The sequence below is a fragment of the Ochotona princeps genome, chromosome 20 (genome assembly GCF_030435755.1).
Source record: "Ochotona princeps isolate mOchPri1 chromosome 20, mOchPri1.hap1, whole genome shotgun sequence".
Taxonomy (NCBI): domain Eukaryota; kingdom Metazoa; phylum Chordata; class Mammalia; order Lagomorpha; family Ochotonidae; genus Ochotona; species Ochotona princeps.
The window spans coordinates 28,505,629-28,524,854 of record NC_080851.1 but is presented as its reverse complement, the minus strand read 5'-3'; positions in this window follow the sequence as shown (position 1 = coordinate 28,524,854).

The following is a 19,226-nucleotide window of genomic DNA, read 5'->3' as shown; positions in this document are numbered from 1 at the left end:
TGTTTGAGCCTTTGCCCCTTCCCAAGCCTTCTGCCGCGGCCCCGCCCCGCCCCTGTTTCCCGCTCTAAGAGCTGCATTAACACTCCCTGTCTCTGAAGCTTCACATTCTGGGATTCATCTGGGCCCCAGTCACTTCATACAGTGTTTTCCTGACTGGAGTGGACAGCTCTCTCAGGAGCACGCTCAGATCCATGTTCTCTGCCACCCAGTAGGATATTGATCCCAGTAGGATATTGATCTGGAGCAGCCCTTCTCTGAGCCCTTCGGAACCATGGTGAAGAATATTTGCGACCTGTTACCTGCAGCAGGTGACAGTCATTGTGCTATCACAGTCATTAGCCATGAAGATATCATAAAAACTGCTTTTGCAAAGATTACCCTATATCTCACACCCTGTGAGGTCAGTGACTGCTGTTGATCTGTGTGATGCCAACTGTTCTGTTCTCCTGCCAAGGGCAGCCCCTACCACGGCATGATGATTGTCACCAGGATTGCAGGCTCTATTTTAGCACATACTGGTCCTTCAGCATGGCCTCTTTGAACAGTGAACAATGTCTCCAATTGTTGATAGCAGCCCAAGCAGATGGTATATGATGTCATTAAGACAAAACTTGATCAAGAGACCCTGATTCCTTCCCTTGCCATTTTAGTGATTAAATGAATTACTGGCTAAAGAAATAATCCAAACAGTGATAGGGATAAAAATAGTGCGTCCAGAAGCAAAGCTGTTTAATCTATGAACTATTCAGAGAGATCATTTTAAAGCTATGGTGTGGTTGTTCTTAAATTTTAAGGTCCTGTCATTAGCCAGTGCATTAAAGGTTATGGTTCTAATGAATTACTCAGGATAAGAAAAAAAGTAAGTTTTGCCTTCCGTCCTAATGGGAGAGAGATGTGTGAACTAATCAGAAGCCTGTGTTGTGGCTACCATTAGGCACGAGATGCATTTGCTGAGAGATTTGTTGAGTAGCTTCAACCTTTAAGTGCTGGGGATAAATGGATAGTGACATCATTATACCTTGACAAATAGAAAATATGTTATACACCCCTTCACTTTTTTTCTTCCTTTTCATTACCAAGGATGATTTATTTTAGTGGCTTTCAATTCATAAACCTATGGGCTGTCTTTAAAGTTAAGAACCTTTCAAATTTGAAGCACACAATAGGGATTGTTAATAGCGTTCATGAACCCGGCAGTATGATGTTGCGGGAGCTGTTTGCTCAGGAAAAGAGCATAATAAACAGGTGCTAGGAATTTGCAGCAAACAGCTTTGCAAGCCTCAGATGCCCACTCGTATTTCCCAGCCAGCCATCATGCTGAGTTATCGTAAGTGACATGACTTGTGACCCTGTTCCCTTTCATCTTCATCAAACACCAAATGACATGGGAAGGTCTTAGAACAAAAACATAAAGAGTCAGTAGTATTATTTGTGTCATGAAAAATAAGCCCAGCCTTTTCTATGACCTTTGTTCTCCCAGAAAACCCTGTGTGTGCATCACTCTAGTTGATTACTGTAAGTACATGCTATCTGTGATACAGGGAACTTCCATGTCAGTTTACCCAAGAGTCCACCTCCCTCATGTACAAGTGTTTGTGTCATATGACAAAATAAATCCTGGGTATTCAGGCTTGAGACATGAATGGATGGCAACAAGATATTAAAACAAGGTAGGTTTTGTTTGGTAGGATCCAAGTTTGAAAAAGGTGAAGAACAGATGAGACTACAGAAGTAGTTTTTATTATGGATGCTTTCATGTTGAGGGTAAGAGGGCATTAGAACAAGACCACTAAGGGAAAAGACACTTTGGTAATTAGATAAGGAAGTGAATTCTGCAGGATCCGGGAAGACGGCAAGTGGCGTCTTCAGCAGGTTCTTGGGATAGGAGAAAGGGACGTGGGGACTTAGGCTGCTTGGTGCAGGAAAGGAGAAGGGGCCTTACTGAGTGCACAGGTAAGGTGAGCATATCAGGACATGCAGAAAGTAGAGGGATGTGTAAGACTTTTACCAAATGCAACGTTTCTGAAGGCAGCAGGGTGAGAGTTGGCTACAGCGCTACCTCTGAGCCCACGCCTCCTTCTTGACAGTCATTTCCTAGTGGCTTGATGGAAAGCCTCCTGCAGGACTGACAGTATCCCCTCTAGCTAAATCACTGCCACGTAGCAAATGTGTTTGTACTGCATGTAGAGGCCCATGAGGCAAACTGATGTGCTACTGGCATCCTTTTGGAAAGCATGCAAATTCTGCTACAACAGGCTTTTTCTAACTTAGAATGCGACAGGTCCAGATAACACTTCCTGCACCTTCTAATCCACCCTGTTGATTCTGAGAAAATATGTGTCCTGTTAGTGTCAGGGTTATCTGCATCAATGGTGAACATTTTACTTTTCAGGTGTTCTGACAATCTTATGGTATTTTGCATCCATGCCCCTCTCTGCCTTTCTCTTATCCACAACATCTTTTGGAATACAATGGTGCTATTACTCTGCGGTCTTCCTTATGTGTGTTTGATACTTATTCAATTAAATATCCACTTTTTGACTGTACAATTTGAAAGAACTTAGATGAGTCCAGGAGCACAACACAAATAACGAGGGAGAAAGGTTGGAGAAATTGAGATGATTTAACTTTGAAAGGAGATGGGTGACTTATGGTGTCCAATAGTTTCTAAGTGCTGACTTCTGAGAGATTACTGAAAAAAATGTCAAAACCAGCAGTTCCAAAAAGCTCTCATTAGGCTTTTCTTACAGGAAATGATTTTGAGTATTTTTCCTATTTATTCACTTACCTTGGGCAGGACAGGTAGACAATGAAGAGAATGAGTAAAAAGGGAAAGCAGTTTCTTTCCTTGTTGTAGAGCTCTTGAGAACAAGCCTTAAGCAGAAAAGGAAAAGTGTTTTCATGTCATGATGGGGTGACATGATTGAATTCTCTGGGTCCTCAAAATAAAATCACCTAATTTCCGTTATTGCTACCCTAAAAATTCAGCAACTTTTTAACAAAGCAGAGCACTTAACCATGCTCTCTGCTTATCTCCTGAAAGCTGACACTAATGGGATCAGGAGTGACCAGCCGTATTGAACTCTCATTTCAGCAGTACACAAGTGGCAAAATCATGGAATCCATATTCAGAGTCCTAGAAAATTACCTAGCACAGGAGAGTCAAGATGACGGAATAGGGTAAGGACATGTTTAAACAGATGGAGAAACATTAGCCAGTGTGAAGCAGAGAGGGCACATTCCAGGAAATAGGGGAGGACAGAACAACAGCAGAGGGGTACCTGGAAACTGACAGACACAGGAATGCAGTGGACACAACAGTGTGATGTGCAATGACTGATACCCCAGTGGCATTCAGCCAGTGGCGATCTGAATTGCACCGGCATCCGGAACTCTACCGGCAACCAGGTGGGAAGGGATTTTCACTGGGAGCTCAGGCAGTGAACTCAGACAAAGAACTGCCTGTCCTGCTGGTCTGTTTGATTTGACCATGAGCAGAGACAGAGCAGCAGATCCCAGACAGGTGGATTTCACAACTCAATCAGCCTCCTAGAGCCGTATTCGGTGCCATTTTGTTTAAGGATGTAAAGGCTACAGGACAGTACTGTGCCTGTACTGAGCTGGCAGTGATCTGATTTCTGGCTTGGTGAACTGCAAAATTGTGGCATCCTACAGGTTCCACCCAAGATAGGTTTGGGTAGCCTTCAGACCTGACAGCCAGTAGATCAAGAACACTAGCAGTGGCAAATCAGGAGCCATTTTGTACAGTGTGGTAAAGAATTTAAGACTATAGGGACAATGGTGAGCTGTGCATGCACTGAGCTCAATGCATTGCACTAGTCCCACAGGAAAATAATACCAACTATGGCATCGTACTGGCCAAAATAGGTCTATGTGGCTCTCAGACCTAACGGCCAACAGATTCCAGCAAGATCACCACCACCAACAACCTAGTTATATAGGACATCTGGTGTCTCCCTAATCCTGGGAGCTGCTGCAACCAGAAGTGGGAGAAAGGTTGTGCAGACAACGCTGCAGCCTCAGCATGGTATCACAAAGGGGAAACTTGCCCCTGTGCAGAAATAGGGAGAAGACCATGTTGAGGTTTGGGTGATGGTACCATAGCCAATCTGTGCCAGAGAACAGCAACAGCAGTGCCAGCAGCTGGGAGTCAGGCAGAGACCAGATTCACCTCACATTCCTCAGGAGCCGTCAGCTCTTCCAACACCCTGGTCCACCTTTGGGGCTCCCATGTGCAGCATGGTAAGGTAACAGTTTTCTGTTCTTGAAGCCACCGGGTGTATGACTGCTGTTGTAGAAGTCCTTGAAGACAAGTGCATCTGCATAGCTGACCCAGTCTTTGGCTTTCTCAGCAAATAGAACACTGCATGGGTTCTATAAGCCCTGGTAGTGGAGCTCCTCTATCCTCAAGGACAGCTCAGTGCTTCCTGTTCTGTGAAGTCCAGGTGTCCTTATTGGTCTCTTTTACCCCCTCATCCCCACCCAGAGTCATGCTTTTGGAGCTCAATGTTTATTCACTCAAAGCCCTCGATAACAATAGCTTTATATTCCAATGCCCCTTCTCCTTCTCCTGATTTGCAAATTGCCCCCAACATGGCCATCTGCAAGAGTAGCTCAGCTTGGATGCCCAACCTCCAGATGTTGCTTTAGGGATGTGTTTGCATCTGTTAAAGATGAAGTAACTAAGAGGCATCATCACTTTTCCTTGCAGAAAATTACTCAGGGACCAACAACTCATTCGCCTTGTCTCCTGATGCATTTCAAACCAAGTTGTCTCTTTGTTCTGACAACAGCAGAAATAGGCATTTTCTCAAACATTGGATTCAGGAGAAGGGGTATTGGCAAAAAAGGGGAATATCTAAGTGCATTGCCTTTGTCTTTGTGGATTTATCTATGTTGATCTTTACAGTCCTGGAAGACTGGCCAGAAGCAAAATGCTGAGCCAAAGTTTATTTGACTTTTCCCAACTACAGCCCCCACCTCTTCACACTGTTGTCTCAAGGCTGTCCCTTTGTGCCTGCACAGGCTGCCAGATGTGTGTTGCCTCCCTTGTTTTGGCCACTCGAATGTAAATTCATTATCATAAATGCTTAGGGCTTTGTCAGCTGGAGACTTGAGAGTGAGCTGCAGGCTTCCCTCTGTTGTTGGATTCTTAGGGCAAATCCTATCCAGCCACACACAACCAGAGCACAGAAAAACTGCCCAAATCCTTAGGAAAGCTCTATCATAGTGCCTGGCACGATAGCCTAGTGGCTAAATCCACGACTTGCATGTACTGGGATCCCTTGTGGGCGCTGGTTCATGTCCCAGCTGCTCCACTTAACTTCCAGCTCCCTGCTTGAGGGCTGAGAAAGCAGTAGAGGATGGCCTAAACCCTGGGGCCCTGCACCCATGTGGGAGACCTGGAAGAAGTTCCTGGCTCCTGGCTTTGGTCAGATGGGCTCAGCTCTGGCTGTTGCAGCCACCTTGGGAGTGAACCTGCAGATGGAAAATCTTTCCTTCTCTCTGTAAATCCCCTTTGCTGTAAATCTCTCCTGTCTGTAAATATGCTTTTCTAATAAAAATAAATAAGTCTTAGAAAAGAAAAAAAGAAAACTCTATAACAGTAAGAGTTAACCACATGACAAGCTTAGAGATGCTGGCTGCTCTTCCCTTGACCCCTAGCTGCATTTGCTCCCTAATAGTCCTGCCCATACTGCTTGTTCGGTGGTGGAAACTGCAAGTGGACTTTCCCTCCTCACAACAAACCCTCTGTTTTTCCACATCAGGGCTCTTTGGGGATAAACCTGGATCCTAATATCTTCTGTTTTTGTTTTTCTGCCTCACTGTCTGTATACTCTTTCAAGGCACTTTCAGGTAGAAGCAAATATTTTCTTTCTTTGGAAGGTTTTACTTATTTATTTATTTATTTATTTATTTATTTATTTATTTATTTATTTATTTATTTATTTTATTGTAAAGGTAGATTTATGGAGAGAAGAGACAGAGAAAGATGTTCTGTCTGCTGGTTCACTCCCCAAAGTGGCTGCAATGGCCAAAACTGAGCCCTGGGTCTCCCATGCAGGTGCCGGGTCTCTAGGCTTTGGGTCATTCTCCACTGCTTTCCTAGCCCTCATGCAGGGAGCTGGATCAGAAGTGGAGCCACTGAGACACGAACAGGTGCCCATATGGGATCTTGAAGCTTGCAAGGCAATGATTTAGCCACTAGGAGGCTGTTGAGCTGGGTTCAAAGCAATTGTTTTCTTACTGCCTTTGCATGCCCTGCACCTAACATTTTAACCGTGGTAGGTGTTTGCTGTCTGCCTTTTTTTTCCATTGTGATCAGGAAAATCTAGCCATATTTATTTTGATAATACATTTTATATGTATTTATTCTATACTATATGCTTTTGTATATTCATGAGGAGTTGGTTCCAGACCTTCTGTCCAAAATCCATGGATGCTCAAGTCCCTTATATACAATGATCTGGTATTGGTATCTGACATATACATATCCTCCTGTATACTTTAAATCATCTCTGGATTACTTGTAATCTAATGACATAATTTCTGTGTAAATGGTTATAATATTATTTAAAGAATAATGAAAAAAGAATCAGGATATGTTCAGTAAGATACCATGTAAAGATAGATTTAAAGATGTACTTGTCTATTTTATAGGTGAAGTGTGGGGAAATGAAGACGGGGGGTGGGGAGAGTGGGAGAGAGATTGTTCATCTACTGGTTCACTATCAAAATAGCCACAACAGCCAGATTTGGGTCAGATCAGTCACAAGTCCAGATCTCCTTCATGGGTGACAGGGGCCCTAAGTACTTGGACAATCACTCAATTCTTTCCCAAGTATATTAGTAGGGAGCAGGATTGAAAACAGAACATCCATGACTTGAACTGGCACTCCATGTAGGGGTGCTGGTGTTGCAAGCGGTGACTTAACCTGCTACACCTCAATACTGGCATGATTTTTTCCCCTGAATATTTTCAAAATATGGTTGATTAACTCATGGCTGTGGAACCACTGATATGGAGGGTATGTGCTCTGTTCATGTGATGTTCAAGTGGAATCAGGCTCCTGGATTGTATCGTGGTGTGCACCACGGAGCCTTGGAAGGACACATCACTTTGCTGTGTTTTAGTTTCCTCATCTGTACAATGAGGATCATAAAATGCTGCCCTTTTAGGGTTATCACAAGGATAAAAATGAGGCAACACCAGCCGTGGTGTTCTAAATGATGCGTAACACAAGAATTATTGTTATTGTTATTATTTTTCTAGGGTAAGAATAGAATTACTGCTTATTGAAACCATAGCTTCTCAAATAGATTTCCTCAAGTATCTAAGGATGGAATACCAAAATCTTGGTTTCTGGCCTCCCAAATTGATGCTCTTTCAAAGTATTTCCAGGGTATCCCATCACAATAGATTTCTCAGTTTCTGCAGGGAGCTCACAGTCCCCTGTGAACTTGCTGGCAACTGGCTCTCACATGAGAAAGGTTAGTGGTTGGCAAAGAGTTGGAGGGTGTCTCCTGGTGGCTCTGGGAATGCTTTCTGAAAATGACCATCACCAAGCCTCTGACCGCCACATTTCGTGTGATCTCTCCAAAGTATGTAGTCCTCAGCATGACATCATGACATCAACATGCAAACTCTCTTTAATTATCTAAATGAAAGTAAACATGCTTGAACTCAGCAGCTGCTGTGTTCTGGAGGGTGTCCTTTTACCTCTGCACAACGGTTCAGGGTTGAGTGAGTTCCGAACACAAAGAGACGCTGATGTGTCCTGTTTTACCTCTTAACTTTACATCACTCTGTGCAACTCCAGTGATGCTTCAGAATGACTCCAAGTTCACACTCATGAATACACAGTGTTGATAGAAGTTCAAAATTTCTAGAAGGTTCTATTTTCTGAGCTACTTGGGTAGCTTTTTCAAGCTCTTCTAGTATCTAAGAAAATTCTTGATTTGTGCTTTTTATGAAAAGATGCCTCAAGAGCCTGTTTATTTATAATTTTTTATTACACTTGTTTATACTGTTTCACCTTTGCTTGTTGCTTCTCTAATTGGCCTTTGCTGAGTGACAAACTTGTGAAAGATTCAAGTTTTTATGTACTTTAACAGTAATTGTCAAAAATGATCTAGTATGTTTTGAAATTCTCTGAAGTTATATTACTTTCAACAAAGCTTTCCACAAACTTGCCCTAGCATTCTGTGTTCTATTTAAATCAGGTCTCCTAATATGGTTTTATTAGTTAGTGAATCAGTTGATGCTGTCCTTTGCATTCAAAAATGACAAAGATCACGAGCTAGAAAGCCATTTTCTCACTATTTATCATATACTATCCTTAGCTTTAAGCCCCCTGCCTTTTTTCCCCTATAGGGAGGATGGGAAAATGGAGCAGAAACTATGAGTCAAGACATGCGGTTTATGTTCCTCTTGTCTCCTGTCCTAAGACGTACCATTGGTGGCCCAGGGATGTCATGCCTCCCTTCTCTGACTGACTCTGAACTCAACTGAGGTCATTGGTCTCCCAGGTAGCAAGTATTATGCAGCCAAGGGCTTAGCCAATACATTCACAGTGGTGCTATGTATCACCATACCGTGGGGAAGCTCAGGCTAGCCTCATGGAGCGACAAACTGAAGCAGAACTGAAGCTTCAAATATACAGCCCTTTTTAAGCTATTTGAATGATTACAGCTGAACTACGATGTTTTAGAGAAGAGATGAGCTGTCAGTCTCTACTGTTGCCTGCTCCAATATCTTAGTTGTAGAATGATAAGCACATGTTTGGAGTGTTTCTATGTGACAGCAGGTGACAGGCAGCGGTTGGTGGAGTGTAATGGTTTAGAACACGGGGCCTCTTTGAGTGAACCTCAACCCTATCTCTAAACACCAACTTGTTCTGTGACCTTGTGCATGTTGCTTAAGCTCTCTGTACCTCAATTTCCCTAGTTTCACAATGATACTAGCGTTAAGTCTGATGAACACAGGTTGCTGTGAGTACCGAAAGGGCAGTGAGCACTGGGAACAGCACCTGGCACAGAGCACACACTGGATGTATGTCTGCTACTCTTTTTCTTTTCAAGCCAGGCTCCCTGTGAGAGTGACTTAGAGAACTGCTGGTAGAGGGGTGGAGTCCTCTCCCTGAGAACTGGCTCACTGTGTGACCCACTGGAAGTGTTGTGTTACCTGTGCTACAGGGAAGGGCTCTGGTTCTTCCCTAGTTTTGTGCTTTCCTTTCAGTTCCCTGGTAATCCATGTGGGAAGGCAGCAGAAAATGGCCCAAGTTCTTGGGTACTTGGGCCCCTACAACTCATTTTGAGGACTAAGATGGAATGGAATTCCTGGTTTTGGATTAGTGCAGAACTGACTGTTGTAGCCATTTGAGTGTGTGCGTGTGTGTGCGTGTGTGTGTAGGGGGTGTGTGAACCAGCAAGTTAAAGATCTCCTTCTCTTTCTCATTCTCCCCTTTTTTTCTCTCCTTACTCCCCTCTTCTTGTTTCCCCCTCCCCTCTCTGTCTCTCTGCCTTTCTAGTTTTTTAAGTTAAAAGAATAGAGTCAAATCCTTGCATCTTGCTTAGGACACTGAATCCAAGCGTCAGCCTCCTATACCTGGAAAGTGCAGCATGCTTGCAGTAATACCTGCTGTACTACTGGTTGACTCATTCCCTTTAGGAAAAAAAAAGCATTTTTAAAGTATTCCTTTATAAAGTTCCTGATATATACCAACCATCATTTATTCATTCACTGTTTACACTTACTCATCCATTTTCTGATCCCTTCATACTTTTGCTTGCGGATGTGAAAATACAACAAAATGCTATCATGCACCAGCTATTTGCAGACCTGTTGGTCTTCTCAAGCTTGGTATATTCATGTGAGATTTTTTCCTGATATCTCTTGCAACATTAATATTTTCCTAAGTCCCTAGAGATTTTCTAATTTTCTGGGTGCCTACCGTGTGTCTTACAGATCTTACAAGATACTCATGCATTTGATAAGGTGCCATTCCCATTTTGCAGGCGAGGGAATCTGGAATTTCACAGTCTCATTTATTCATTATGCATCCAGTTTCCATGTCACTGGCCATGGAAGTAAGGCATTTTGCTCCCTAAGACAGCATGATAAGCCATATAAGGAGAGGAATATGGTCTTAGTGAGCCACTCACGTGGGCTATGAATTTACTACCTTGAGCTGGAGGATATCTGTTGGAATTTGTTCTGACAATGCTAAGCATAAGATCTGAAGAATGTATAAAGTGAGCATGTGTGGAATTATGAAACCAAAGCTGGAAACATTTAGCATTTGAATAAAATCCAGGATTTGTTTATTTCTTTTTATTCTGGAGGAGAACATGGAATGCCTTGAAATCAAGACCCAAGGCAACATGAATATCCTGAGGTGTTTCATTGGTCTTCTCCTATTTAAAGAGCTAGTCAATAACCTGTTTTCCAAACTTGCTGCATTAAGAACCTTATGTGTATTTGGGGAGCAGTGGAGTCATTTTAATTCCTATCTTATATTTATTGAGAATATATAATATGCAGTGCAAAGTATTATATGCTGTGATAAATCATTCCATGTTCAAGGGGTTTGGCAGTGACTTCAGCAAACACTAGCAGGAAAAGTGGATGTGAACTGAGCCTCCATTTCAACAGCAATAGGCACTGTATGGAGGGACACCATTTCTGAGGTCTCAGTGGGGACAAAGGCACAGGGGACAGTGAATGCATTACGTTCAAGAAATGTTGTGCAAGCCTGCGACTAGGGGGCACAGGGAAAAGTATAAGCTGAGCAGCTGACTCTGTGAACTTCATCCTGTGTGATGACGAGGAAGCTTATTGCAGAACAAAGTGGAGATAATCCACAAGTTTAGGAAAAGAAGCAGTAAGAGAAGGGAGGAGGGAGATGGAGAGGAAGAAGAGCAGGGAGGAAGAAAAGAGGAGGGGAGGAAAAGGAACAAAAAGAGGAAAAGAATCTGCCCAGGTCCGCAATCACCATGAGATGTTTGCAATGTCATGGGGGACTCATTTGCGAGGGACAAAGACCTAGAAACACTTGTAATGCTGTCGAAAGTTTGTAGAACTTTCTTCTCCGCCCCCCACCCCAAGATTAATTTATTTTACTTGAAAGTCAGAGTTACAGAGAATGAGATGGAGAGTCAGAGATCTTCATTTGCTGTTTCATTCCCCAAATGGCTACACCATCCAGAACTGGACTGATTTGAAATTGGGAGCAGGAGCTTCTTCAGGGTTTTCCACATGGGTACAGAGACCTAAGGACTTGAGCTACCCTCCACTGCTGTCTCAGGCCATAAGCAGGGAGCTAGATTGGAAGCGGGGCAACTGGGACTGAAAACAACGCTGAGATGGGATGCTGGTACCATAGGTGGAGGGTTGGTCTGATAAGCCACAAAACCAACCCCCGTAGACTTTTCTGATATTAACTCTGTCCTTTCTTCTGGAGGGATTCACGTTGGTTTCTCATGGACAGTAAGACCAAAGATGTCTGGCTCACCTATAGCTGGGCTTCTAAAGGTAGAATCACATTGTGCTTTTCCCCAGGTCTGAGAGGAGTGAGGTCATCATGACCTCCTTTGTCCCAGGCACTACTTTCCCATGGTCCTGTCTGCATAACACTTGAAATGGGTCCAGCCCCTTGGGGTTCACCAAGGTCTTGTGGGGATTGCTAAGCTGGCAGCTTTTAAAACCTGTCCATTCCATTTTAGTTGCAGTACTGTTCTTCAAAAAAAAAAAAAAAAAAAAAAAAAAAAAGAAAAGAAAAGAAAAGAAAAGAAAAAAAGAAAAGAAAAGAAAAGAAAATCATTTTGAAATAAGCCAGATTTGGCAAATTGATAGATGTGGAGTTGCTGTGATTGTGGCCTGAGGTGACTCTGACCTAGCCCCCTCCCCCGAGTCCCTCAGGAGTTCTCTGAGCCCAGAGGGTCTTCTGCAACATGGCCTGAGCACTTTGCTCCACAGTTGCCTTCGTCGGGTTGGTCTTGTGACCAGGTAAGAACTGGATCCAAGCTAAGCTTCTTCAGGATTTAATGTCAGAGAAGGGAGATGTTGTCTATGTGGGGTCAATGGGGCTAAGCAGTGGAGAGCTGGTGGTGACTTTTGTAACAAAAAATATGGCAAGTGAGCCATTCTGTATACCCCTAGTATCTTTGCTGGGTGCCACTAACAAATATAATGAAACACTCTCCCCAAACCCTGTTTTAATTTGCAGATCCGTTTCTTCTGGTAAGCCTTGTATTTCTGTGTGAGAATTCCTTTCCAACATGTTCTCAGGCAAATTACATTTTTTTTTCTAGAAAACCTCTTAAGAAATCAGGGGAAAGGGAAACAAAAAGCCTGATTTTTTTTTTTTTAAGTTAAACCAACACAGAGGCATTACAGATGAGGAGAGATGCATTGACATCACATTGAAAGCAAGTACAGACAACATTCATTTGTGGGTTCTGAGGTTGAGGCTGACACTTCTAGAAAAAGGGGTTGGGTTCACAAAGGAGAGAAACCCTGATCAGAAACAATCTGATGAGTCAGGCTTGGCTCATCACTGAAGGTCTTGTGAGTGCTTGCGCTTGGCCCATCTACTGCCACCTGTGACTCATTTCTGCAAAGAACAGAATTGTTAACCCATCTATGTGCACAGGGCACGTTGTATAAACCCCATGAGTGATAGTCAAGGAAATAGTGGATTTTTGGTGGCAAAATCAGATTTTGATTCCATGTGATGTTGGCTTTGCTGGGAAATCTGAATGTGATTTAATTACTACCCAGTTATGTTTGTTGGCAATTTCCCATGTTCCCATTTCCTGTAGGTTATTGCTCTTTGGAAATCCTGTGAAAGTTGGCGCTTTTTTTAATTAGTTAGTTTTTAGGATGGACAGTAATGTAAGGGCTTGAGAATGGTGAAAGTACTGTAGGTGTAGTTGGTCATTATTGTGCAGCAGATTAAACTTCCACTTACAATACAAGCATCCCATATCTCAAAGCCAGTTCAACTTTAAGTTGCCCCATTTCTGATCTACCTCCTAACTATTGTGCCTGGGAAAGTAGTAGGGTTCCTGCTATCCAGGTGGGAGACCTAGATGGAATTCCAGGCTCCTGGCTGTTCTGGTCGTTACAGCTATTTGTGAAGTGAAACAACAGATGGAAGATATCTTTCTTTGTCTCACCTCTTCCCTCAATCCACCCCATGCTACTCTTTTGAATAAATACATCTTAAAACAGTTTTTAAGAGTAGTTTATGATTTGGGGAATGTCATAATTTCCAGGACTCCTGATTTTGGAGGCTGAGTTCCAGTTAGTATCTGTCAGGAATTTGCTGACAGTCCCTGATTCAAGTGATCAAGTCACTGGTGTGATCTCAAGTCACTAAGAAGCATCTGCATGCTTTATGCTGTGATCATGAAGGAGCAAGTGTTTTCCTTGAAGAATAGTAAACCGAAGCTTGCACAATATTCATGGTCAACTTCAGGAATAAGGATCTTTTAATCATTAAGAATGGAGGGTTGGGAATTTTCTCGCAAAGACTGGATGAATTATTTAGCACATTGTTTTAAAGCTTTCATTTAAAATAAGCTCCCAGAGTCTCTTGGGAAGTCTATATATTTAGTCATGTCTGTGTACAATCCATAGCAGAATTAGTCGGCCATTTCCCTATACAGAGTAAGGAAAGCAACGTGGCTTCTTTTGTTTCTGTGTCAGTTACTTTTCATCTCAAAGTCCCAACATGGAGTTGGGAGCTGTAATGACCAGAACAGCCAGGAGCCTGGAATTCCATCTAGGTCTCCCACCTGGATAGCAGGAACCCTACTACTTTCCCAGGCACAATAGTTAGGAGGTAGATCAGAAATGGGACAACTTAAAGTTGAACTGGCTTTGAGATATGGGATGCTTGTATTGTAAATGGTGAACAGAAGTGCACTAGGAGTACTGGGTTGGCTTCTCCTTCGGATTCGATTATGATGTTCATGTTAGCAGAGGGACATTTGTCATATGTCATTGCTTTGGGCAGATTCTAAACCACAGCTTTATTAAAGACTTTTTATTAAATAGATTTTAATTTGATCATAAAGCAATTCTGCTTCGTGAAATCTCATTTGTCCAGAATGAGCATCACATATTTATAGTTAACATTTGGGGGGGGTCAAAGAATGAGAGGAACGTCATTACCTAGTTTATGATCAATGGTTGACCATCCCTGAGTGTGGCCTTCAAAAATGTAACGATCTGTCTGTCAGTGGTTGCCAAGAGAGCTGCGTTGTTGACTCCTGCTTCTGGCAAAATGGAAGGAAGAGATTTCTATGATCAAAGTTGGTGTTTGGATTAGGTGGTGAGGATGATTTTAGAAATAAATGTTACTGGAACTCTGTATTTACATGACTTTTGACACCACCCACCAGTATTCTCCTAAAAATTCAAATACTGCTGTAAAGAAGTAGGAAGTTTAGGCTGTATTTGGTTTTTATATTATGCAAAAGCCAATAATTAATCTGGAATGGTATCTTTAGGAATAGTCAAAGATACTGTCTCTGGATGAGATTTTAAGGCAAAGTTGATGAAGGACAAAGTTTTTCATAGTCTTATTTCATCAGTAAAATCAATAAAACGATGGAAGGCTTAACTGCTGTTCCTTTGAAAGTATTACTAGAACCATCCAGCCCTTAAAATCAATGAACAATGGTTGGACCATTGGGATAGTGCTTTTAAATGGCTTCAGATATCTCCACCCCCATATCCAAGTGCCTGAGATTCATATCAGCTCTACTCTATTTCTTCTTCCTGTTCATTCTTGCTCCAGGAGCATCATCAGGTGATGGTTCAAGTACTTGGGTCCAGGCCATCCGCTTTGGAAATCAAGATTGAGTTCCAGGCTCCTGGCCTAGCCCTGGTTTTGTGAACATTTAGGGACTGAGCCAGCAGATGTTAGATCTCTCTCTTCTCATTCCTATCTATTCTCTTCAGTCCCTCTCTTGTCTCTCTGCCTGTGGTGTAAAACAAATAGTGAAAACAGGGGCTGGTAGTTGTGGGTCTATCCCCACAGATTCAAACCTCTGTTGTCCCGTTGTTGGAGGGGTGAGCCGACTGCCCGCCACCCAGCCTACTGGCGCATGAGAGACAAACAGGACAGGGGTTCTATCAGCACAGTTCCGCTTTATTTGAGAAACACACTCTCTTACATAGGAAGAGCAGGCAGCCTCAGGTGGGGAATTCCAGAAATTCCAGGAAAGGAGGAGTACTAAGGGCCAATCCTAACTAGAGTCAGGAATGCATGCATTTTATAGGTATAGAAGCCACCTTCCGTAGGCCAGGGGCAGGTGAGCACGCGGTGTTCACGAGCATGGAAATGGCCCTGGCCAATCAGTCTTTCTTCAGAACAGCTTGATCCCCACCCTGGTTCACCACTGGTTGTGTAGTACAGTGGTTAAATTTCAAATACTTTTTAAAAAAGTTTGAATGGCGTTACATTGTGTTGCAGGTTAAATCACAGCTTGTCATAGAACTGGAGTACCAGTTGGAACTCTGGCTGCTCCACTTCCAGTCCAGCTTCCTGCTAATACATCCTGGGAGGCAGTGGATGATGACACAGGGATTTGGGTTCTTAGCACCCATATGAAAGATCTGGAAGGAGTTTTGGTTCCTGGATTTGGTCTAGCCCAGTCCTGGCTGTTGTAGGCTTTTGGAGAATAATGAAGCAGATGGAAGCTCTCTCTTTTCCTCTTCCCTACTCCCTAGTCTCACTCTGCCTTTCGAATTGATTAAAATAAATTTAAAATAAGTGCCAAACTATGAAGCTTTTAGATAAGTATATTTCTAATTGTTAAATACTTATCACCTATTGGAATACAGCCTTTAAAAAAATCAGTGTTGCCTCATCTTCAGGACACATTGATGGGGGTTATTGGTGGGCATTTGGCCAGGAATTGTCATGGGAGGATTTTTTTGGGGGGGTCAGGGAATCCACGCTCTTTTCATGGTGGTTGAAAAGCCTGTGACCTCCCTTGAATCAGAGAAACTGACAAAGAACAAGGAATCCGTTCCCTGGGATATGGGGGAAACAGGTGGGGGAGAACCTTGATCCATAGTTCTGTGCTAGGATGGAAGCCGAAGGTCAGACTTTGACCCTGTATTTTTGTTAGATGTTGAGGAGGTAGAAGGATCGTATTTATTGTAATAGATTGAAAAAAAAAAAGAAAGAAAAGAAAGCAGCATCAGTTATGGATCATGTCACTGAGTCACTAAGTTTTTGAGTTACCTGATCAAGCAAGAACAAGAAGGCACACCATGGCCTCAATAGAGTAGTGAGCCACCTTTCATTCTTTAGAGCATAATGTAAGTGATAAACCAGAGAAAGACTAGGGCTGATAGGGAACAATGGATTTTGTTTTCCCATCAGTTGGAGGAAGCAACCTAATTAGAAAGAATGGAATTATAAGATTCTAAACCAAAAGGGAATAAGAGACCTCATTTAATCCATTGCTTCCTGAGGTGCTCTGGGACTGGGAAGAGGTGGTCCTAACTGGGGATGAGACAGGGCATCTGGACGTGAGCCCCAAAACAAGTCCCATGCCACCTCAGTTGGGTGGTAGCTCCTTCATTTGGGGATCCAGCAACAATATTGATGACATTGTCCCCAGACTCTCATGCCTCTGGAAAAGGGGAATCCCAAGTGGAAACAAGGCACCCCAACTTGTAGGTCCTCATCTCCTATTCCAGCTGCTGGGAGCTCAGCAAAAATGAAATTATCAGAGCAAGGGACTTTGAATTCCGTTTCTTGCCTTATTATATCCAGAAAGTCGATGCATTACAGAACTTTTTCAGCAAAGAAAGGAAGATGACAGGAGCAGTTCAAGATCAACATGAAAATATTTTAATAATGTCAAAAATGATTTAAATTCATGGTCCAACCCCAAGGTTTCAGAGGTATGAATATTTTTTCAGTGACACACAGAGCCTGATTCTCATGTTTTCTTTCTGTGCCTGTTGACATAATTCTTTTACTAGGGATTATGAAAACATGAAGGGATTTGCAAATATATTTCTCAGGTGGTAAAGATGCCCAAAACATGCACCACATCCATGGTTTGCTTTTATGAAAGAGCCACTTAAAAAAAAGTTTATTTGTGTATTTGAGAGAAAGACAAATATAGAGCTCCCATAAGCTGGTTACTCCCTAGATGCCTGCAACAGGAAGATTAGCCAGACTGAAACCAGGAGCTAGGGCCTGGCACAATTGCGAAACGGTTAAGGTCCTCACATTGCACACGCCAGGATCCCATATGGCCACCGGTTCTAATCCCAGCAGCTCCACTTCCCATCCAGCTCCCTGCTTGTGGTCTGGGAAAGCAGTCGAGGACAGCCCAAAGCATTGGGACCCTGCACCCACGTGGGAGATCCGGAAAGAAGTTCCTGGCTCCTGGCTTTGGATCGGCGCAGCACCGGCCGTTGTGCTCACTTGGGGAGTGAACCATTGGATGGAAGATCTTCCTCTCTGTCTCTCCTCCTCTCTGTACATCTGCCTTTCCAATAAAAATTAATAAATCTTAAAAAAAAAGAAACCAGGAGCTAGAAATGCAGTTCAGGTTGCCCATATTGGTGGCAGTGATCCAAGTCCTGAGACATCTCCTGCTGCCTCCCAAGATTCACATTAGCTGGAACTTGGAGTCAGGAGTCAGATCCTGGTGTTGAACTCAGGGACTCTGATGTGGAATTTGGGTGTTCTAACCAGCAGTAGTTCAGAACCCAAGTCTATACATGGAGTTCTTTGCTTTGTGTCACCGTTAAGGGATAATGAAATGATTCTTGTCCTGCTAGGGTAGAAGTGGTCTCTCAAAGAATGCTGCTTGGGAGAGATGGTTTGAGTGTGGGTTGAGTAATTGGTTCTGATTTAGCGGGATGGGGGGATAAATGCTAAACTGATAAACTGAAGGTAACAAGGGTCTTCAGATGGCCAAGCTTTGATCAAAGATGGTCTAAGACACTTGTGTCTGGATGTACCTGGCACTTGGTATCCGTGGCTGGTCACTTGGTTGATCCCTGGGTTGGATAAACTTGGGGTAGGAGGGCAGCCTGTGGAGGATGAATGCCAGCAAGATGACCGCCTGCAGACCCTTGGCTTTTTGTCTCTCATTCAAATACAGGACAGAGTAATCTAGAAATCAGTAGATCATGGCCAATATGGTCAACTTAGTTTTCCCTTTCAATGCCCTGAAAAGGCAGGAAAAATATTTGCCTACTGTTTATGTTACAATAAAGGCAGAGTAACTATGATTAAAGTCCCCAGAACACAGTGGCTTTAAAAAATGAGTGCCATGAGCCAGAACTGGCCTGATCTAGACAGAGGGTTACCATGTACCATGCAGCCCCTCAGGCTTCAGTGTCGGCCATGTTCTTACTCCAGCATCCCATGCAGGCATTGGGTTTGTTTATGCTTATTTTTCAGCTGCTGGGAAGGCAACAAGATGGCAAAGAAAAATCCCAGGCAAGAAACTTTCTTCTGAGCAAGTGAGACATCCATGGAACATGCCAATTCTGCTCACTTTATTCTTTATTTTTTCATGGTTTTCCTGTAAATATATTTTTTCAAATTTATTTTTGAATTTTTGGATTAACACAAAATACTTGTATGTTTTGTGGAATATAGAGCAATGTTTCAACAGATATACACAGAATAAAGATTCTTATGGATGAGTATGAGGTCTTATTAGACACATCCAGCTGCAGAAGACTCTGGGAAATGCAGTCTTAGCTGGATTGACTGAGTGTCCAGGAAGAGAACAGAGTAGGTCCTAGTCCTTGAGATTTTTCTAGTCATCATTCTCAATAGGAGATAGCCTTGGAACAAAATACTAAAATTACAGTGAACCTAGGTGTGGTTGTCTTACAATTATTTTCAGAAGATCAAAATTGATTTTTTAATTTTTCCAGCTTCTCTGGGATATTTGGACTCAGTTACCACTAATTACCATTATACCAATGATAGCAAAACCAAAACACAAACCTCAAAAGTGGTAAACTTGAGGGGTTGGCACAGTGGCTCAACAGACTAATCTTCTGTCTGCAAGGGCCAGCAGCTAGTATAGGCACTGGTTTGAGTCATGGCTGCTCCACTTCCCATTCAGCTCCCTGCTTGTGACTTGGGAAAGCAGTAGAGAATGGTCCAAAGCCTTGGGACCCTACACCTGGCACCTGCCTGGGA